Below are 24,000 nucleotides of genomic sequence, written 5' to 3' on the forward strand. Positions count from 1 at the left end.
ACATACACATCCCGGGAAATCAGATATTCAAGAATCAGAAATTCGGACTTCAGACAAGGACACTGGGACTCGACTGTCTTTGCCCTTTCCCATATAAAAACAACTAAGGTGCTTGATCCATCAAAAGAGAATAAGGATTTTGAAGTTTCAAAGGAGCAAGCAAACGTGAGACAGCCTCGCTCTTACCTGAACTTTTTTTTTTTTTTTTAATTCTAGCAGACTGGATGCTAAAAATTTCACCCTTTCCCTAACTGGGATTAGAGGTTATGAATTTTTAACAGCATTATCTCTGCCAAGACAGGTATAAATCCAATTTACCCTTGAACAAGAAATCCGAAATTATTGTAATTCTCTAACAAAGATAAGAACAGCACGCTTCGTCTACTAAAAATTCAGAGGAGGAACATGGTGAAAGACTGACAAATGAAGGTCGTTTTCAAAGGGTATTTAATGGATGGCTTTGGGGATATAACTTCTAGTGACAGATGTGATAATGATAAATACCCTTATTCGCTATCATTAAGTATTTATCAGGGGTTTGATTGCTCGGATGAGGTGGTCTGTCAAATTGCAGGTGCTTCAATAATAAATGTCTTTCTTGACGGTCATGTTGCAACTCTGCAATGGCCATGAAATAATTCTTGGACAAATTATGTTTGGCGCCAGTCAGTGAACCGCTTGCAGTACACTGAAAGCTTTACTTAAAGTAGCTTGCAGCGTGATTTCGGCCCCTATCTGCAACCTCATTCACTCCTTTTACTCCACCTCCTTTCATATTCTCTTTTTGTTATACCTTTCAAACTTTTAGTCAATTAACAATTTCAGCGCTGAATGACCTTACCGGTCCCAGTGCTTGGCCTTTGGCCTACATTCTATATTCAATTCAATTCAATTCAATGTTGGCAACCACACCAACAGTTCTCAGCCGTCTAATGCTCTAAAAATTAAGGCGATCAAGTACCCGTAAAAGGAGGAGAAACAAACATGTTTAGTCGAACAGCAGGTGAAGAAGCTTCAGTGGATAAAATGAAGCATTTAACTGAGCAAAACCGTAAACATGAGGACACATACAACCGAAAGCACCAAAACGAAATTATTCTTCTCAATTATTTTAGAAATTACTCGATTTTCCGCAATACGAAAAGTATAGCATTTTCTGATTGAAATCAAGGAGGAGTCTGCAAGAAGAAGTAATCCTTTTTTTTTTTTTTTTTTTTTTTTTGTTACCCATACATATTTAAGGAAAATATTTTGACTGAAGAAAACATTACCTGCTTCATTCCTAGCTACGTAAGTATTACTAGTCTGCTTCATTATTAGCTAAAAGAGGGAGTCTCACCAAGTTTGCTTCATTACCAGCTAAATAATGGCTGGCCTGCTTCATTAATTACTCTATATTAGCTGGATTGCTTCATTAAATTTAAAGAGAAAATCCCACCGGGCTTGCTTCCCTGCTAGCTAAATGATCTCAGCAGGCCTCGTTTAACACGTTCTATGTCATCTCATTAAGTCTGTTCCCTTGCATTCTGAGATATATCAGGAAGCGTCCTTTATCATACACTCAAAAGCAGGGGTTCTTAACCTATTGATGACTCCAGACCACCAATGAATTGGCCAATAAGGTTCCATACCCCCTTTGCTTAAATCCACTTGAGTCCTATTTGTTGACAATATAATTTAATATACAGATCACACAAGACTAATGTATATTATTATTTTCCGTAGCAATGCTAGTCTATTTTATTTCAAATTTGATTCATATTTATTTGATTTACCTTTGTCACAACCTAGAATGGATATCACTGTTCCTAAACATTTATTAGAGGCTAAAATGAAGCAAGTATCCTCCATGTTTTAGCTAAAAAAAATAAACAAATAAAAAGTAAATAACAAAAAACCAGCAAGCTCCCCTAATTCAATTTACACTATATTTCAGAGAGAGAGAGGAGAGAGGAGAGTAGAGAGAGAGACGAAGAGAGAGAGAGAGACGAGAGAGAGACGGGGAGAGAGAGAGAGAGAGAGAGAGAGAGAGCAAGTTAAAAAAAAGATTCTACCTCATTTCAACTTCCTAGTTATCGCTACCTGACATTCCTGATGAAGTTTCAAAGCCAAATTAAAGTTTCTCTAATTGAAATGCTAATGAACATTATTCCAACTCCAATGGATTTTGCTTGCAACGATTCGTCGGAATATTCAAAGAACTGATACAATGCTACACTATATACGTATGTAATATATATATACATACATTAGGTATGAATGTCTATGAAGAGAACATACAAGAAAATCAAAAGGATTTATCATTTGATATAATTGTTTACAAAACGTACCTAAGTATACATTGACACATTACAATCAAATATATACAAATATGCAGAGACCAATTCCCATACCCCTAACATGTGATTCTCATACCCCCAAGGGGTATGGATACCCCCTGTTTAGAACCCCTGCTCTAAAATATTCTTAGCAGGACCCCCTAATGAATAAATCAACAAAAATCTCAGCAGCCAACCTTCATTAATTAATAAATGAAATAAAACCTTCTCCATCCATAGCTCAATAAAGTACCGCAAACCTTCTCCATTGCTAGCAACAACAACAAAAAAACAAAAAAATCTCAGCAACTTGCTTCACTAAATACTAAATAACTCGGTATACCTGCTACATTAGCTTAGAGAGATTAAAAAAAAAATCTGAAGGTTTGGTTCATCTATCACCTTCATTGGCTGTAGTGCCGTGTAAAGGAAGAAGACTTTATAAAATTCTGCTGTTTATGTCTCTCCTATAAAGTACTTTAATTTCAAAAAAAAAAAAAAAAAAAAAAAACAAAAAAAAAAAAAAAAAAAAAAAAAAAATCATCCGCAGCCTTCCATTCCACTGTTCTTATCAAACAACTGTTAAATTTCCATAATTTTCCTATTAGTATTACTCCTCCCTATCATGCCACCTAACTCCTAATATTCTTCTTAAAGCTTTATTCATTGCCATACCATGATTCCTGCCCTTAGAGCAATACAGATCATACCAGACTAATGTATTTTCCGCAGCAATGCTAGTCTATTTGATTTTAAATTTGATTCATTATCATATTATTTGATTTACCTCTGTCACAAACTAGAAGGGATATCACTGTTCCTAAACATTTATTAGAGGCTAAAATGTAGCAAGACTCCTCCATGTTTAGCTAAATAAAAAAAACCCAGCAAACTCCCCTAATTCAATTTACAGTATATTTCAGAGAGAGAGAGAGAGAGAGAGAGAGAGAGAGAGAGAGAGAGAGAGAGAGAGAGAGAGCAAGTTAAAAAAAGATTCTACCTCATTCAACTTCCTAGTTATCACTACCTGACATTCCTGATGAAGTTTCAAAGCCAAATTAAAGTTTCTCTAATTGAAATGCTAATGAACATTATTCCAACTCCATGGATTTTGCTTGCAATAATTCGTCGGAATATTCAAAGAACTGATACAATGCTACACTATATACGTATAATATATATATATATATATATATATATATATATATATATATATATCATATATATATATATATATCACATTACATGCAAGAAAAAAATTCAATCTATAATAAATCCAAGTAGTGGGAGTGGTTAGGTAGTGGCTCGAGAGGGTATGAGAGAGGAGACAAAACACATCAACCCTCCTCCTCCAAACCTGTTTGTCCGCCCGGGTGGAGGCAGGGTTGGTAATGGATCAGGAGAGTAGGGGAGACATGACACTCCACCCTCCTCCTCCTGAAAACCTGTTTGTCTGACTCGGGTGGGGACGGAGTAGGTAGAGGACTGGGGGAGTGACTGGCAATCGCTGGGTCCCAGCGCAGAAAAGCGCGTGCCATTAAGCTCGTAAAAAATAAAAAAAGATAATGTGCCAATACTCTATCAAACAAACAAACAAACAAACAAAAAACGTTAAAGAACAAATAGGTGCTAAATTTGCATAAAATATATAACCATTATTAAGCGCTTTCAAACATTTTTACCACACCATAAACTACTATATAAATGAAAATACCCAGTTATCTTTCTTATGTTAACCGATCTTCGTTTTTATGACAAGAATAGTTTCCTAAACACATCAGCCTTAAACATAAACAATCTCAATGTCCTACAAATAAAATTTCCACCGTCATAATTCTAGCTACCCATCCTATGGTTTCGGCTTTACTGCAAATACTGTTACGTTTGTCAACAAATCCATGTAACAGCGAATTTTACTATATACGTTTGACCTTTTTTTTTTTTTTTTTAAACATAATGACACATGGTAAATATAAATTATTTAATCATACAAAACAAATTAACGGAATCTAATCAATCATTTCTCATGCTTACCACCTCACCATATGTAAAAATCATTCATGCCCTATCCTACTCTTTGGTAGAAAAATCTAGTAACATACTATTCACAAATGCAAATTAGTCAAAGCCATTTGTAAATTAGTTCGCCACGTGTTCTTCCATGATCAGCCTTCCTAAAGCGACTTAAGTTAATCAATAGAGCGAGCTTACTGTACTGCAGTATTTCTTAACATTTGTCTGCTGCCTCTGTTTCCAACAATTTCAGAACTTTTAACGTGCAATATCCTACAGAAGTGCCTGAATCGACCAATGTTCACAAAGCATTTTCAACTATGCCCCTCCCTTTAGTCTTCACTTCTAAGATTTTATGGAAATAATCTCTCACAACATCAAGCCTAAAACTATTCGTAAGAACCCCAAAATTCGTATCTCTTATTCTTCATGACCATGGATCTTCTATTTGTTGGCATTCCATGACATGAGTTTTATTGCTTTCCAAAAATGATCTTCGCAAAGCTTCTGTGTAAATAAGACACTTCGCGCGTCTCTTTATCTAGCCCGACCTAGAACGGGGAACTTCCAAAATCTGAAGTTGTATTAATCATTCCCTTTAGACAAGACTATGAAGAAAAGTTACTATTAACAAACTGCTTTCGATTCCGCCTACAATCGTCTCAAATTTCGAAGTCCCGCTATATAAAATATTTTTAATTCAATCCTCGTACTAACAAGCTAATCATGCCGTTAAGTATTCCAAAACCAGTTGGTCGCTCCCCTATGACCATAATTAAGCGCCCAACAAATAATTATGCATATATTGCACTACGTAATCAATGTCCAAAAGTAAGAAGTGTGATTTTTGTTAAAATACTGACCTGACTAACGAAAGCCCGAGTCCAAGATACGATTATTATTAACAAAACCGCCCAAAACAAGATTAAGGCAAACGTCAAACGAGTTTTCGGACGAAGGCCTCTAGGGAAATGAAGATAATCTGCGAGGCGTAGAATCATTTGCATTTCAATACGTTCATTGGCACACAATTTCTTGTGCTGTTCCTCGTGGATCTGGAACCTCGCCTTCTTTTTTAGCCTCAGATCTTTAGGTCATAAATGAGCGGGGATTCGATAATGTGATCAGGTTCAATGCTTCACAAAAATAGGTGCAATAACGTAACCTTATTAATCAGCAGCCAATTGAAAGCCCTGTAGTTTATACGAAGATAAAATGTCCAACCTCTCATTTTGTATGCCTACGGTTTCAGATGTGCCTTGCAGAGACCAATTTGCTAGATCTGCGTCGAATATATATGGATTGTAGTCGTGATGTTACAATTTTGTTCATAACATTGTTACTAGGATTCAAAACAATCATATCTGTTAATACTCGGCCACCTTTTATCTTTATAAACCACATCTGTCCTCAAATCTTACTCTCCTCCACAAGTTGACCTCATTTCTTGTCTAAGAAACGAGTTGGAGATCCTAGAAGGCCACATAACATCTCCCCAACTATTGCATCACGCATTCCCTCTCCTAGATATCGATGGGTGTTTCCTTCTGCCGCAATTCTTATGCTCTTTTTGGTTATCATCACCTTTACTCTCTAAGATCTAGGTCGACACTTCGTAAACGAGATTTTTTTTCCTCCGTTTCCCCACTTTCTTCTTTCCTTCACGCAAGGAAAATACGTTGCATGAACTATAGAGTGCATTTTCTGGAACCACGTGACATTCTACGAACAAGTGGTCAAATACCTTAATAAGCATATCAGAAACGCATATTTCGCTATTTATTGGAGGTGGGGAATTTCCTAAATTCAAAATAGATTTCCAGAGTATCTTGCACTGTACCAGGGCAGTACTTTCATTGGCAATTTATTACCACAAAAGAAGAAAGTAGGGGAAAGGAGAAAAAAAACTCTAGCTTACGAAGTGTCGACCTAGATCTTAGAGCGGGAAGGTGATGATAACCAAAAGAAATAAGAGCATAAGAATTGCGAAGCGTGGCGCAATTCGTGGTGGAAGAATGAAGCACCCATCACTATCTAGGAGAGGGAATGCATGATGCAATAGTTGTGGAGATGTTACGTGACCTTCTAGGATCTCCACAAGAACTATCAACTTTTTCGTTATCTAATGCTATCACACTTGATTGGCCTTTGTATTTTCTCCTGCGGACCTTTATGTTTAATGGTATTTTAGATGATCTTTCTCCTGCATCTAGTTGAAACGAAAGACGATTTGAAGGCTGGGAAGAGAGCTTAATCCAAAGCACTACAAAACTGTATACTGATCGTTTTCTCCATCCCCTAAATGTTTTCAGCCCTAAAAGTAACAAAAATAATAAAATGCAATACATGCTTTAAACAACACGGTTTACTTGACTCGTGTAACGCATGGAACATGATTATACAATAAATATATATATATATATATTATATATATATATATATATATATATATATATATATATATATTTCAGGAGACTGCTGTCTCCCTCTTCAGTAGATGAATGAGAAAAGTTTACAGAAAAGGTGGTATTTATACAAGAGGTCCATCCACAGCCAAGCCAATTTAGGTCACCCCAGCTGATAATCTTCCTTTAATCTTCTTAAGTGTTGGTTGAATGAAAACCTTGTTGATCGTATCTGAAATCCATGCTCCTTTTGAGAAGTTCATTACCTGCCTCTCTTTTATTAAGGCCAATTCCATCATTTGACTCTTGCACCGGCAGTTGCTGCTATAAATTACACGTGACAAATTCCAGTTTATTCTATGGTTATGTTCATTTATATGGTTGAAAATAGCCGAGTTCTGTTGTCCATACTTGACTGACCGTTTGTGTTGTATTAGTCTCTAGGGAAGTGATTTACCTGTAAATCCGATGTAAGATTGGTCACAGTCCTGGCATGGGATTTTGTATACCCCAGTGTCCTTGGGAGATGTCTTTTGTTGGACGTTAATCAGGGATTTGGCTAAGGTGTTTGGGTAAGTAAATGCAAAAGTGTTAGATTTTCCGAGGGTGTGGGTTACTCTCTTAATCGTGTCCAGGTGAGGAATTTTTATTTTATTGTTGGGTGTATCTCTGGTCTTGTCTTTAGGGGGTCGGTAGAAAATTACGTTTGCTTTGTGAATTGCTTTCTCAATTATATGGTCAGGATACTTTAAAGACGAAAGTTGCTAGCAAATTAGTTCAAATTCTTTTTCCAGGAATTCTGGGGAACAAATTCGTAAGGCTCTTAAGAACAGGTTGCTAGCTACACCTATCTTGATAGTAATGTCGTGATAGCTAAAGTAGTGAATGTATGAAAGTGAGAACGATGGTTTTCTGTATATGGTAAATTTGTATTCTGTCGTGTCTCTGATTATTAAAACATCAAGAAAAGGAATTTTGTTGTCCGTTTCCCATTCAACTTTAAATTTGATGCTGGGCATTAATGCGCTTAATTTCGAGAGGAATTCATTAAAATTGACCCACCTATTATCCCACCTATTATATATATACACACACGTAAATAGCCACATGAGAGGTGAAAAATTAAAGACCAGCTACCAAGCGCTTTCGTGTATTGCGTACACTTCTTCGGGGTACAAAGTAAAATAAATAAATAGAAACATACACACAAAAATTTCACAGAACAAAGATCAAAGCCATTAACAACTAAATCATCATTACAAATTGTCACTACCAAACAAGTAGGAATACTTTAAAAGTGTTTATGAACTGAAACTGCAATTAGTATAACAGGCTGTTTCTAAAAGGTGACATTGTATTTCCCTACAATTTTATAAACAAGGTAACTATCTAATTTAAAAAGACCTGAACTCAGATTCATAAGTTGATTGTTAAAATGTTTAATAAAGGCAGATTCAATTATGTTTCTTTTTACAATATGGTTACAAAATATTACCTCAGATGCATTTTTCCAGTCTATACTATGGTTAAAATCATTCATGTGTACAAATAAAGCACTTATCGATTGACCTGTTCTAACTGCGTAACGGTGTTGTTTTAGACGGTAATCTAGTTCTTTACCAGTTTGACCAAGGTATTTGTAATTACAGCCAGCACAAGGAATCGTGTAAATACAGCCACTAGTTTTTTGGGGGGGAATTACGCACAATGATATTTTGAAGTGTTCCTCAATTTTTGTATACCACATTTATCTTGAAAGTTTTCAGTAATTTCTGAATAAAAGAAAGATTTACATTATATGACAGTCAAGATATTTTCTCTCACAAAAGGCTCCCTATTTTTACTGGAATAAAAAAAAACATTTATATCTCTCTGCAAAGATTTGTCAATTAAAAACTTTGGGTATTTTAACCTATTTCCTACGTCATAAATTTTACAACTCTCTGAGTCCAGGAATTCCGGACTGCATATTTACTTACATATTTGTCACGTGCTGTTTGGTGACTTATTGCTGATATATTTATATATATATATATATATATATATATATATTTATATATATCTATATATATATATATATATATATATATATATATATATATATATAATATATATATATAGTGGACTACCCAGGAAGTAAAACAAGGAATTCATGGTATATATTCTATACTTTTCACAAAATATACACACTGGAATCAGCACGAAGACTAAGGCAAGCAATGTTAAAGGAACGGACGTATCTGAAAAAAAAAAAATCCAGTTACAACACCTACATTTATCATTTTTCATCAATAAAGGTCAGACAGACTAAGGAAGTAAAGTAGTCTCTCTCTCTCTCTCTCGTTCTCTACCTCTCTCTCTCTCTCTCTCCTCTCTCCTCTCTCTCTCTCTCAAACTCTCAACTGAAACGTTTTCCTAGTATTCCTTAAGAGCGCGCGCACCGCTGTTGCCTTCAGATCTGGAATGAATTCAAGGCCAATTACACTTTGCAATAACTTTTGAAAAGTCTGCAATTGAGTTGGAGCAATGGTTTCATTTTCTTGAGAGAGAGAGAGAGAGAGAGAGAGAGAGAGAGAGAGAGAGAGAGAGAGAGAGAGAAACTTTGGAAATGCCTGCGTTCACCACTTATTTTTTTCGCTTCATAAATAAACCAAACGAGAGCTAATTCGTTTGGAAAAGTATTTGTACCACTAAAACAAGGGTAAGTTACTAAAACAAGGGTAAGTTACTTTCTTGGAATAAATTAATAACTACGAGTAATGAAGTTGGAGATAACACAACGGACACACACATGCAACATGCACATACACACACACACACACACACACACACACACAAAAGTAAAAGCAATGAAGCTATTCCTTGAAAACAACGCTAAAAACTGACTAGGAATAAAACAAAACAAAATTCATGAAATAAATTAGTTTCTTCTATAAAGAGAAAAAACAAAATCTCTGACACAGGGTCACATCCCTTCCTTTTCTACATGTATAATTTTGACCAATGTTTTTCACATGACTTAAAGCCAGCAGGAAATCCAGTTACAGTGCAAAGCCAGGCTCAGTGTAAGTGGTATTTCCCCAACGGGAAGGGACCATAGCAAAGCCAGTCAACGTTTTCCACATTTACTCTGCAAAGTTGTTAATGCTTAAAGGATTAATTCGTTTGCTAAGTTTCAATCAACCTTTTCGATTTGGAAACATCTCTCGTTTTTTTTTTATCTTTTACCTTTTCACGATTCTTTCGGACAATGCCCACTCTTTAACACCCCGTTTTTCTTGCTTACAACATGGGTTTCCAAACACATCAGCATCTGCGCACAAAACCATAGGCTATCAACTTTAAAACTTCAAGCTCTCTGCCAAACAACTGCGGTGAGTTGGAATAAACCAAACTGTAAAAGCGGACGTCAATTCTATTTTGTGTATCCAGTCTGGCGTCGCAACAAGACTGGAGGAGGTTATATCTTAAAAGAGGCAACCTACCCACCTTGGTTTTTCACTTTACTCATTGCACTGAACACGAAGGGGAATAAACACCTATTTACGAAAAAAGAAAAAAAGTTCCCAAAAGTTAGGACACAGCATATTCATACAATTTATCAAAATCACTCCGACAATCCTGGTACTGATTATTTTGCCTTTCTTGTTTTCGTTCGTGGGGGAATCAGGTAAAGACACGAAAATCCTATATATGTAGCTAAACTGGAGGCGCACATATCTACAGATATGGGATATACAATTAAACAAATAATGACACGATGCATACATTAAAACAAATTAAGCTTTTCTCTGGTATATCAGAATTCCTTCAATGGCTCTCCATCTACATCATGCAAAAGCTTACATTTACACAACAAAAATCTGACTTTGTCTCTTTACACGTATCTACAGCTTGGTGGGACATTAGAAGTGTACAATACTATTTTATAAATAAATGACTTGGTAAATGACGCTGTTTGTGAAATTTGAAACAAAAATTGTTCTTATCTTAAGGCATTTGGTCATAAGTTATCTGAATCGATGGTTCTACCGACTACCTTAGGTTGCATCCGGCAAGGCAACTCAAAAGTATAATTATCTGTTGCCTGATTATGAAGAAAACATTCCAAAATTTTACTCTTTTTGGGGTTTAAGTTATTATTACAAAGTTGTGGGTGTAAGGATTTTTGGTAAAGTATCGTACTAGAGGCATACTTCCTTCCACATTCTATGTAGTGAGTACTCGAAATATGTAATTGAAATAAAGTATCAGTCACAAATATCAGGAAAAGCACGACCAAAAAGCAATTCCAAAATTAATAAATTCCTAACACCAAAGGCAACAGCGCTGCCACTAAATCAATTATACACCACAGGAATACAGGAGTGCTCTACATTCTATAACCAAACCATGACTACTAAATCAAAGGTTTATACTCGTATATATATCCACAAGAATATGCAGAAATTAGTTTATGATTTTTTTTCTACTCGTTGTATGTAGTATGGATGTATGTATGTAAATACATATGTATATATATACACATATATCCACAAGAATACACAGAAATTATAGTTTTAATTTATTTTTATCCGGGTGTGTGTACAGTGTACATATTTGTGCTTTTGTTACCTATGACTCAAAAAGGAAGGCAGCGATTCGTCACAGTTCTGACATAACTGCCCAAATATTTTATCCGAGATCGTTCAAAACCTTTTTCATAATATACGTACATTTAACCACTAATTCTCATGTATACTAGAAGGATTAAAACCTGAAATCCATGGACAATCCTACTGCTGAACTGATTAACCTGCACGTGAGATTTAACGACAAAAAATTAATCTTAAATTAACCAACGAGAGAGAGAGAGAGAGAGAGAGAGAGAGAGAGAGAGAGAGAGAGAGAGAGAGAGAGAACATTCATTTCACCTAAAAATAAAACCCTGAACAGCCGGCAATGACAGCCTGTTTATTATATAACTGGGCAAGACCTGTCTTATTTTTTTTAGACTTCCTTAATATCTTCCTAGAGAAGGAGAAAAAAAAACCCCATAGTAGGAAAACCCTTAGGAAGAGCCTGTATTTTCTTCAACAGGTTTAACCTCCCTCGAGGTGTTTGGGAGGGTATATGATCGCGAGAGGAATCCACTCCACGGCTCACTCTACTCAGAAGCTGGAGTTGCGTAAGAACTCTACCCCAAGCTCTTGTGCCCTACCCTATACCCACTTCGCTGTACTTAGTTTCGACACATCAAGATGCTGCTTTTTACTGGAGGTTCAAGAATATTTTTCATTTTCGCCATCATCTTGGCTATGGTAAGCAGAGAGAGAGAGAGAGAGAGAATCACTGACATTTTCATCTAACATACAAATAGTTTTTGTATAAATGTAACTTACCACTAAAAGTGCAATTACATATGCAGACTCCATTAATACTTTTTTACCACTAAATTTATAAATACCAGTGCTTCCAGAGTTAAAAATGGACTAGAAGGTTAAACAACGAATTAAATTCGTCTGAAATTCTTCATCATTACAGCTGCGTCGTGACTCGTGAGTAATGGTAAGGTGGGTACACACGTGCGAACCGAACCTTGTATTGTAACCGATTCTTGTAACAAAAAACGCAATGTGGACGGTTCCTCGAACCCGAACCCGAACCCGCGAGGTTCGAGGCTCGGTTCGCCCTCCGTCCCGCCAATTGTCGGTTTTTGGGCTCCGAATCAAAGGGAGGTCTCTTTGAACGTTACGCCATGTGTGGACGGGACCTGTATGACACGCGTAACAACAGAGGTTGCTGAACTTGTTAACACCGACTATGAACAAGACCGTCCATAGTAGAGTCCCTTGTTTTGGTCAGTCAGTACGTATATGTCTACCATGGCTGATTGAAGTGACGAAGAGGTCCTTCAATTTATTAGCTATTACGAAGAAAAGACTTTACTGTGGCCAGAAGCTTCTTGGAATCTCATGTCAGCGAGTAATTCCCGACCACTGTATTTTACCCTTCTAGTATATAACCTTGATTGCCACCATCTTCTTTTATTTCGCTTCATCTTCGTTAAATAATGTGTATAAATATACGCGGCAGCTGCTACTTGCATGGTGGCCATCGTCGGTAAACAACCCGGACAGAGACAGACTGGTGATCCGCAGGATTGAAATGAAGTTACGTGCTTAACGTGGTTACGGTTCGTCCTCTACATTTGACACCTTGTAACCGTATATGCGTAACTCAGTTACACATACAAGGTTCGGCTCTCACGTGTGTACCCACCTTTAAATACGAACGCGCAGAAAGCGTTCCGACAGCAGATTTTTTCGTACCATTTCAGCGGAGTGACTGGAACTTTTGCAATTAACTTGTTTAAAAAAAATGGCGTTCGTACGAAATTATTAAGGTGACAGAACCCTTGAACTTCCGTCATTTCGCAGACTTTTTTCAATAACTGGCAGGAAAGATGTGTTGATATTGTTTTTGTTCTTCGATTTCTTATGTGGTGTTTTATGGGGCAGCATTCTGAGACCTTTGACAGTCATTTCGAGTAGCATGATTTCGTCTTCAACAACTTGGCACAGTGCCCACCCTGTGGTATGGTTGTAAGAATCCTACCACAGTAGTGAAGTCACTTTAAGAAGCATGATTTGGTCTTCAACATCTTTGCACAGTAACCACCCTGTGGTAGGTGCCTTGCAATCTTACTTTTTAGTCAAAGGCGATGCCCACCGCCAATAACTGTGGAAACTGCTGCCTTGCAGGTGGACTTTTTAGACAAAGGCGAAGCCCACCGCCAATAACTGTGGTTGATGACAGCAAGGGCATGCGGTCATCAAAGCCGCTTTGCCAAATAATAAGTCATTAATGATGTTGGAAGGAAAGGCGCTTTAGGCAACAAACCCCTTAGTGTAGGGATAACGGTGGGAAAGAAGATCTTGGCGCAGTGTGCCTGTGATGCAACAATACTTACTGTTGGTAATTCCTCAACTGCCCCTGCCGTACCAGAAGGAAAGATAAAAAAAAAAAAAAAAACATCTTCATGATTCGCTATATCGGTAACGCTGTACCATATAGTTATGAATACTTTTCAACTTCGTTGTCATAGAGCTGAAAACGATTGCCACAATGTATATTTTACACATTTCGTGAGCAAACGAAGAAATTTAGTTAACCAAATTAATGGATAAAATCTAAATGTATGAGTAAGATTGATTGGAGCTTCTTTTTTTTTGTAATAGCCACAGGATTCATAACTGTAAAATTTGAGTTAGGAAAGACATATTGATGTACTTGCACTAAGATATAATGATTAAAAATTTTAAACCTAAAAACTGTTCTAACGAAATAATAAAGCAAATGATTCACTTATGATTAATTTCTCATACCGAAAATTTACAAATGCTAACTAGATAGGAACATGTCCGCGGGACTTCCGTAAAACATGGCAAAGTAATTTAATGTAACCATGACCCATACTTGAGGTTGAACAAAAACAAATTCAGCACGCACGTTTCTGCAAAGTTCTCCCAATTAGGAACTTTCAATCGTAACCCGAAGAAAGTTTGAACAAGAATAAGGGGATGATGGAACTGCTCTATTTCACTTCAAAACATTGCCAAGCTTAGGTTTTAAGTCTGAAAAACCATAGGACCCCTCTCGTCTAAAGAGAAGTCCTCTGGTCTAAAGGGAAGTAGAAGGGAAGTGGCAAGGCGAACAGGAGAGTCGAACTGCTCGCGTTCATTTCCGAACGGCGTAGCCGGGACAGCAAGAAGGGAGGATAACCAGAACCATCCACAAATATTTCAAGTTGGGGAAGTCTTTGGAGAAGCCTGGTAAACCTTCCAATATTGTCGAAAATAAAAAAAAAATTATTCCATTTTTCAAAGGGTTCATTTTTGCATTGCTATTTCTGTTCTCTCTCTCTCTCTCTCTCTCTCTCTCTCTCTCTCTCTCTCTCTCTCCTTGTTTCCCATATCAGCAACATTCATGCCTGTGTGGCATTTCTGCCTTTCAAAGATGCCACAGTCTCTCTCTCTCTCTCTCTCATCGCTCTCTCGTCCTCTCCTCGTCTCTCTCATCGTCTCTATCCTCTCCTATTCTCTCTCTTCATCTCTCCGTGTTTTCCCTATGATGCACATTCTTGCCCGTGTGGATTTCTGCCCTTCAAAGATGCCACAATATTACTGCAACGAGTGCAAGAAGCCTCCTTACATCCGCCTTGCTGTGAAGCTGTGGAGGCCCAATACTTGGGTTTTTTAGATTTATGAAATCCCAAGTTTAAAGAAACTCTGACTTGATTTTTAACGCCAAATACTCTTAAAATATCATTTTCTTACAGCGATCTTTATATTTCTGTTAGAAATGTCAGTTGTGTGTGGGCCCGCTCTTGAGCAAATATTGGACGTGATATGAATAAGTCGCCCCTGAAAATTAATTAATGGAAAAGAAACCTTTCCATTTTGAACAGATCACCGTAAAAGTAAGGTTATCTTCAACAAGAACATGGGCTTTTACAGAGCACTCATAACACGATTCCTACCGATGTACTGAAATTCTTCATTTACAATAATTTGACATTTTTATTTACAAAAATAATTTACACTTCTAATCATTTACATTTCCAAAAAGAATTTTTGAAATGGAAAAACGAATAACACCAAATGGCTGGACAAAAAAAAATCACTTTTTTTGCTCACTTTAGTCTTTACGAAAAAGAGAGAGAGAGAGAGAGAGAGAGATTCTCGCTATGAATATGCTCAAGTGGCACAAATCTCACCTCATTAATACACACACACACACACCACACACACATATATATATATATATATATATATATATATATATATTATATATATATACACTATGTATAACTGAATCACGAAAGTTTGGAACGTGATAAATCCATAAATAAAGGTATAAGCTACGTTGTTTATTTTTCCTTCGTGGCTTATACCTTTATTTATATATATACTATATATATAAAAGGTCGTGATCACATTTTATTTATCCAAAGCCTACACTATCACCGCTAATTAATATTAATATTTACATTTACAAAAGGCCGTCATTGGAGCATCGGCAGGAGGTCGTCCGGATCCTAAACCTGGAAACTGTCCCACTAATTAGTAAGTATAATTATTATTATTATCATTATGCGGCTTAGTCCTTTACTAATCTTTTTATCATACTTATTTATTGATTTGTTAATTTATTTTTGCTTTTCTAAGAACTGATCTCTTCTTTCTGTATTTCTTATTGCGCTCTTTCAAATGAACGCTTTATTCTTTGGAAGCTTGAATTTTTAGTCAGTGGCTCCTTTGGTTCCATATGAATAGGATTCATCATTTGAATAATAATAAGATTGATTTATTATTATTATTATTATTATTATTATTATTATTATCATCATCATTATTATAGCTGTTTCTACGGCATTCAATAATTACACTCTTCTGTACGGTCATATAGTGTTGCTCTTTTGTAATAGTTTTATTTTCTATAACGTTTAGATCAGTGATCTGGCGTCACCTCCGGAAAGTTAATCCATGAAAGATATGAGATGAAAAGATATATACGCAAGTAATTATAGGAGAATGGTGAGCTAACAGCTACCGGGTGAACTGTGCATACTTAAAAAAAATGGTATTTTATCTGCTATTATCAGAATAAATGTAAGAACTCTCCCGTCAGAGAGAGAGAGAGAGAGGAATAAAACGAGATTCCATTCCCTTATCTGAAGGTGCTGTCACACCAGCCATTCCAGTGAGTACTACGTAAATGCCGGCCACCCTCTTTCCCCCAACCAGCTTCCACTGACTGCGACAAGAATATCACAACGCCTTCCGAGCCGGAGGCAACAGCCTCAACACAGGGCCAATCAAGAATTCAGCACCCCAGTCCACCTGTTAACTGTAGTCCCACCCGTCGGCTATCAACAGCTGCGCGCTTTGTATATCAATTCTCCAACTTACATCACTCTCGGGAGATGACCGCCCGATCGCGATTCAAAACATTTAGAAGAAATAAAACGAAACTGAATGCCGCAGAAATAAGCTGTAATACTCGACAACACTCTCTTTAAAAAGGGTCTCCTCCTTATGTTAAGTTATTCTTTCGTTAAAAGAGAAAACAACTGCAGTCAATGTGGCACTTCCTTTATAAGGCATTTTACAATCCCGTTAATTTTCCTTTTCATTACCCGGTGATGTCTCTCGCAATTTCAAAGCTAATTACAGTGATCTGACGCGTTTCGGGTAAGACACACCATGGCATCTGCAATCGCTGAACACAACCATATTGTAAGTTCCAGAGGTCCTTACAATAGTAATTAGTAACGTCAATTATCCGGTCATTTAAATGTAAACCCTAGCCATATTTTTAGTCTAAAACCACTGTCCAACTTTCCCTACGATTCTTTCTATCAAGTTCTCCACTGAGGTCTTTTTAGACATGTGTATACATGACTCCTTCTTTGGCATGAACGGACAGACATTTTTACAAACAACTCCAAGTAGGGCACAGCCTTCACGGGTACAGAGACAATGGCCGAGCCAGGATTGGGAACATTAGTCGTTGGTGGTCACCCAACTAAATGTGGCCACACACATTAACAACCAATTCATCTCTGATAACTATCAATTAACTTAGCAAACTCCAAGCGCATGCCGGAAATTAACCTACTTTGAAAACTTATACCATTCATTGATGGACAGTGCTGAAGCCTCCTGATATCATTCTTCATCATCAGTTACCAATAAAATACTACTTCTGCTACTACTACTACTAGTAGTAGTAGTATCTTTTCAACCATCCACTCAAAGATACTCCATTTCTATCGTACATTCCCGGTGCTAGTTTTTCTTAGCTTTCGCCTCTGTCATAAAAACACTTTACACGTGATTCCTACAGCTGACTCCTGTCGGATATTTTAATGATTTTTCATTACAATTATTTGCTATATTCACAGTTACGACAGTGGCCCTGACGACGGAGACACCTGCTTTGCCGACTACCAGTGTCTAGGTGACTACAAGTGCTGTCTGGTGAGGACCGGTTCCGGAAGCCGAAGACGTTGCGTTCCTCCACGATTCAATTAATACACAAGATGTGAAGAACAAAAGGTGCCTTCATTTATGAGCTGAGATGCCAGTTCATCAGCTAAAGTATGATGAGAATTTCAAAAAGAAGTTATGAATTTACGGCGTCTTTGACCACAAAGAAGTAGTAAAAGCAAGGTCGGGGGAGGTCCAGAAATCAATCTAAGGTATATATCATCACAACATCCTTGGTCTGTCATAAAATAAAATAAAGTATACAATTCAAAAGCACCTTTTCATTTAGAAAAACCAAATTAATACAAAACTTCAAATCTTCAACAATTTTGTGAAAAAGACTTGGTTACACTGTGCAGACTCCTCGGGCATCTAAATAACTTGATAATTACAAATTTATATTTCTGTACGCTTATAAATTTACTCTTGTATATTTGTGCACATCACATTGCAGACAGACAAATTAATTTTTGTCTTACTAATTTGAATATCAGCAATAACTCGAAGATGGTGAAACCTCCTCACCCTCTTTAAAGGGTAGAAAATGCTTTTAAAAGGGTTTAAAAAATGTAATGGATAATATTCCCGAGCTGCACAGCAAACGTACAAGAATTAACAATTACCAATTACGTGCACATTCCAGGAATTCTAGTTTTTGAAACTAGCCACGGAGACTTTCAGCCCTGAGGGTAACGAGTATCTAGAAGAAAAAATTATTTAATTTTTTTCAACTCAGAAGAACCGTGACTGCAATGACACCTTTCAAAATAAATAAGAGACGCCAAAACATGTTTCTGGAGAAAGCGGATATAGAGAAACCAGGCGAGAGATCTGATTGGATGATTACCTTTCATACAATTGTATCAAGGGATGAAGAAAAAAATATTGGGACCCGAGCTCGAGAGAAACGTTCCACGCTGACGCAATGATACTGTAAAAATAAAATAAATATAGAAAAAGGTAAATAAAAAAAATCTAAATCTACGTAACTGTATGAATTACGTGACCTCTTTAACGCATATTCGAACAAAATTGGTACCCAAATATGATGTAGATGTATATATAAAAAAAAAACTTTATATCAATACCTCCAACGAGAATGCAACATATACAAGAAGTTTATCAATAAGAGCTAAGAACTGTGACTAAATGGCACAGAACTTCAACCACCCGAATGTCTGCTCTTCATGGCAATAACGACTCGAGACGAAAAATCCAGCGGCTGGATTTTTCAAAAGCTGTTTTATTATGGATTAAGGAGGCTTTTGAGCGAATGCACAGAATGATTTAAAATTTTTAACATCATTATGTAACACATGAATACAAAAGTGGTGTGTACTTATTTGCGTTAACACAAAAGAAATACAAACAGCGTCTTTCTGAAAGATAACTATCAGAATGTCAATAGTTTTGCTGTAATTATCTATGTGATGTATTGCTTGAAAAAAATAAAAGCAAGCTTTCTATATATAAAAAATGCTCCAAAGTTTCTTCGGCGCAATCGAGTTTTCTGGAGGGTGGATGATCAATACCAATTTGCAGCCCTCTAGCCTCAGAAGTTTTAAAGATCTGAGGACGGACAGACGAAGCCACCTCAACAGTTTTCTTTCACAGAAAACTAAAACTTACAGTTTTAAATTAAGTCCTTATTCTGTCATATCTTAGCGGGTAGTGTTATAAATATATAGGTATTTGCATTAATTTCTCGGGGAAGAAAACTGTTAGATGTATATACAAAAAATTATCCACATCTGAATAAAAAAAAAAAAAAAACTAAAAAAAAAAAAAAACATGTAAACACACATTTACGTATACACATACCAGCGACATTCATTGAAATCTAAAAATAAAAAACTTTCGTTAAAGCATCAAACTGCACCCCCAAGGATAAAAACACCGGATAACTATCAAAGGATGTGAATCTGAAAAGGGACCGTTCTAGACCAAAATCCAAGGTATATTACTCGACCACATATCCTGGTCTTTGCTTCAGGTCCCTCAATCCTTTTCACGTGAAAGGGAAAAAAAAAATCCGTCATACCTTTATAATCATAGCTGCTTCATCAGCAATCGAAAAGACGCCGACATTATTCGAAAAACGCCTATAAAAACTTAAAACATTCTGGAAGCGTCATCATAAATTGAAGTTTTTTTTTATATTTTTTTTCCAAATTCCAACCGAAGCGATTTCCTTCACGAATATGAGACTAACAGTCAGTCTTATTAAAACTTTTATCTGCTTACCCTTCCTGAAAATTCGACGCAACACCCACTCTCTCTCTCTCTCTCTCTCTCTCTCTCTTCTCACTCTCTCTCCCTCTCTCTCTCTCTCTCTCTCTCATAATATATATATCTCTCTTCATATATCTATATAATATAATATATATAATATATAATATATATCATATATATATCTATATATATAATATATATATAGTATATTATATACATACTATTGTATATGTAAATATATATAAATACACATATACTTATATACATATATACGAGTACACACGGCAGGGGAAGGGTGGACCGGTACACATGCACATCCAGTGAATACACTTTTATTTGCCACGCGTTTCTTGACCCATGGTCACACCATCAGGTGTGAAGGTGGTAGATGACATTCTCCTTTCCGATGAGGATCTCCCTTCCCACCTACAACACGTGCACCAAATTGCTGACCAGATGCCGTCAGTATGGCATCACCCTCAACAAGGAGAAATTTACTGTAGCCCCCCCTAAAGTTAACTTTTGCGGTTAGTCTTTATCATCGATGGTATTGCAGCAGACCCAGACAAGGTATCACTATACATGACTTACCCGACACTGTCCAATGTCACAGACGTCAGGTCGTTTTATGGGTCTCGTCAATCAACTTGCCAACTTCACTCCAGACATCGCAGCAGCAGCACAGCCCCTACCGTCCCACTTATGAGCCCCAAACGCTCATTCGTCTGGACGCCCGACCATGAGCGAGCATTTAGAAAGTCAAGACAGCTCTGACTTCACCACCTGTCCTGGCACCCTTCAATCCTGCCTCGCCTGTGGTTCTACAAACAGATGCCTCACGCCTATATGGTCTCGGCTATGCCCTACTTCAAGATAACGGCCGAGGTCAGATGCGTCTCGTCCAGTGTGGCTTTGTTTCCTTACGGATACAGAGACTCGCTACGCCACCATAGAGCTGGAGCTACTTGCAGTCACTTGGGCTATAGCTAAGTGCCGCCTATACATTGGTTCTGGACTTCACATTTCATTTCACCCTAATGACTGACCATCGCCCCTTGATACCAATTCTCAATCACTACACTTTAGATGCTATTGAGAATCCACGCCTTCAGCGCCTCAAGATGAAAGTGGCCCCTACATCTTCACTGCAGCATGGCGCGCAGGGAAACAACTTTGCATACCAGACGCCCTGTCTCGCTCCCCAACCAGTAGCCCCACACCTGAAGATGAAGAGGAGTGCAATACTTCGACTGCACATGTCAGGCGTATCTTTGCCAGCACCGCCACTTCCACTGACGACCAGGCAACAGGACCCATCATCGAAGAAGACAAGTCTCTACAAGAAATCCGCACGGCCGCATCTAGGATCAAGATACAGTCGTCTCGTTCACTACGTCTCCAAAGGTTTTCTACCAACCGCTATGATCTCACACTTCCGCCCCTCCACCGTATTGGAAGCTGCGGGACAACCTTTACGCGGATGGAGAGTTAGTATTGTATGGACCCCGGATCGTCATCCTGTCAGCCCTCCGTAGACGCACCTTGGATCGACTCCACGACAGCCATCGAGGATTGAAGCTACTCGACGTTGTGCAATGCAGACAGTATTCTGGCCAGGTATCAATGCAGATATCAAGAGTAAAGTAGAAAGCTGTGAGGCCTGCCAACAGCTTCTTCTCCCTAGTCAGCAACAAGAACCTTACAAATTTGTGACGACCATCCATCCCGGCCCTTCGAAGTGTGTCAGCTGACTTCTTCCACGTAGCAGGGAAATACTTCCTAGTTATTGCTGATAGACTTTCAGGCTGGCCTGTGGTTGTTCCCTGTGGACGTGACACAACTGCAGCCAGAGTTACAAGAATGTTCTGTGTTTTCTTCCGCGAGGTTGGTGTTCCACTCCGCTTACGAACTGATGGAGGACCCCCATTTTCCAGCCATGACTTCAAGCAATTCGCCAACCGCTGGGGAGTTCATCACATCATCACTTCTCCACATTACCCTCAGCTAATGGACACGCAGAAGCTGCAGTTAAAGCGGTTAAAACACCTTATCATCAAGACTGGCCCCATCCGGGAACATAGATTGTGAAGCCTTTGATAGAGGACTGCTGGAGCTTCGGAATACACCGAACCCTGCTGGACGCTCCCCTGCGTAGATCCTCTATGGCCATCCTCTCCGCACTTGTGTTCTAGCTCACCCCAGATCATTCACAGAGGAGTGGCAAACTAAGACTGAAGTTTACAACCGTCGCACTGCTGCCCAAACCGACCAAGCCATGAGCCTTTACAATTCCCATGCCCGCCCTCTACCCAAGCTCACCATCGGCCAACGAGTTAGGATACAGGACGCAACGACTCTTCGACGGGACAAGGTTGGCATCGTGATGGGCTGCAGAATGTCAAGAAAGTATGAAATACGCCTTCCAAGTGGTCGTGTATGGTTTCGAAACCGAAGACATTTACGCCCAGTGGCTAATATGAGTGATGACACCTCTCCCCAAGTCCCTGTGTCCCCTTGCCCTGGCCAGGAAAGAGAGCCATCATTCGAACCCTCCAATGTCCCTCGCCATTCACCTCGACTAGCTCAGAGGAATTTATGTTCCGCTCGAGACACTGCTAGGAGCGTAAAGGGGGAGGGAGGTGTATAGATATTTAATGTTATGCTGTATATTAATTACATTACGTACAGTTTATGAACATTTTGTTCATTTGCTTTGTATTATTCTATAGAAGAATATATTTATGTTTCCATGTATATTTCCCATTGCACATACTGTGAGACCACTATTTCATTATGCATCGTGGCAACATTGTAATTAGATGTCAACACTGCCTTTATTCCCGCCATATGCATAGTCAGTCACTGTCCAGTGGTCATTGTAGTGACAAGCGCGGACCTGCTTCCCGCTGCTGTCGTCTTGATGTCTATTTTTATCTTATTTACAAGATATTTTAAAGAATCTACGGATTTATTTGTCACCCCTTCATTCCATTTCTTGCATGGATGTATGTGGCAGCACCACACACAGACCACATAATTAAAAGGAATATATAAAAATAAAAGAAAACTTTAAATAGATACAAAGTTAAACTTGAATACTGAATCCCACTTAAATACATTTACGCATTAAAAAACCCAAGAAAACCAAAAATGACCTCTACAAAAACTCAACTCAATAAAAAACAATTAAAAACAAAATTAAAAAAGTAACAAGCCGATGATTGGCAATTTAACGTAGGTACAATTATTTTCATGTTTAAAACTTTCCCAGAGAAAACATCAATAAAATACGAACACTTCTAAATAATTGGCCAAGCCAAGGGGGAAACCTGAGAACTGCTTCTCTTGGAAAGTTTAAACATAAAAAGAATTGTACCTGCATTAGATTGTCAATCATCGGCTGTTCCCTGTTCATAGCATAACTGAATTGCTTGTGTATATATGTCCGCCTCCTTCTTCTGCTCTTAAGTTGTGTAGACTTTTAGTGTTTTCCTCTTTCCCTTTGAAAGGTGCGCATTTTTGCTCTTCCTTTTAATTTTCGTTTTCTTAATTCATTTGATTATTGAGTTCATTTTTGTAAAAGTCAATTTTGTGTTCTTGGATTTTCAAATGTGTCAAGGTATTTAAGTGTGATTCAGCATTAAAGATTAACGTAGTTTCCATTTTAAGTTGTCTTATATTTTGTATATGTTTTCTTTTCATGATGTGCTCTGAATACTCTTTTTTTTATATAGGTGTCCTGATGATGTGACCATGGGTCAAGAAACGCGTTAACAATAAATGTATTCACTGGATGTGCATGTGTACCTGCGCCCTTCCCCTGCCTACTGTAGTACCTCTTGATGTGTGGATTAGATATCTACACACATACACATATTACATATATCATTCGAGCTACAAATGTCCTTTAATATCTAAATTCGCTCTACCTCGGAATTGATATATTTTCATATATGTACCGAAGTGGAATTTTTTTAGTTGATGATAATTTCGTCCCTG

The 24,000-nt window shown here is 37.7% G+C and overlaps 1 protein-coding gene and 1 long non-coding RNA gene across 2 annotated transcripts in view; both read left to right on the top strand.

Annotated features, from left to right (window-relative positions):
- LOC135198224 (uncharacterized) overlaps window positions 1-24,000 on the top strand; it is a 1,334,440-nt gene that overhangs the window by 162,666 nt on the left and 1,147,774 nt on the right. The window lies entirely within an intron of this gene.
- LOC135198360 (uncharacterized) lies at window positions 11,892-17,927 on the top strand. Its single transcript, XR_010310771.1, has 3 exons — window positions 11,892-12,036; window positions 15,779-15,843; window positions 17,685-17,927. It is a non-coding gene; the product is annotated as an uncharacterized LOC135198360 (long non-coding RNA).

Source organism: Macrobrachium nipponense, chromosome 22 (assembly GCF_015104395.2).
Source record: "Macrobrachium nipponense isolate FS-2020 chromosome 22, ASM1510439v2, whole genome shotgun sequence".
NCBI lineage: Eukaryota > Metazoa > Arthropoda > Malacostraca > Decapoda > Palaemonidae > Macrobrachium > Macrobrachium nipponense.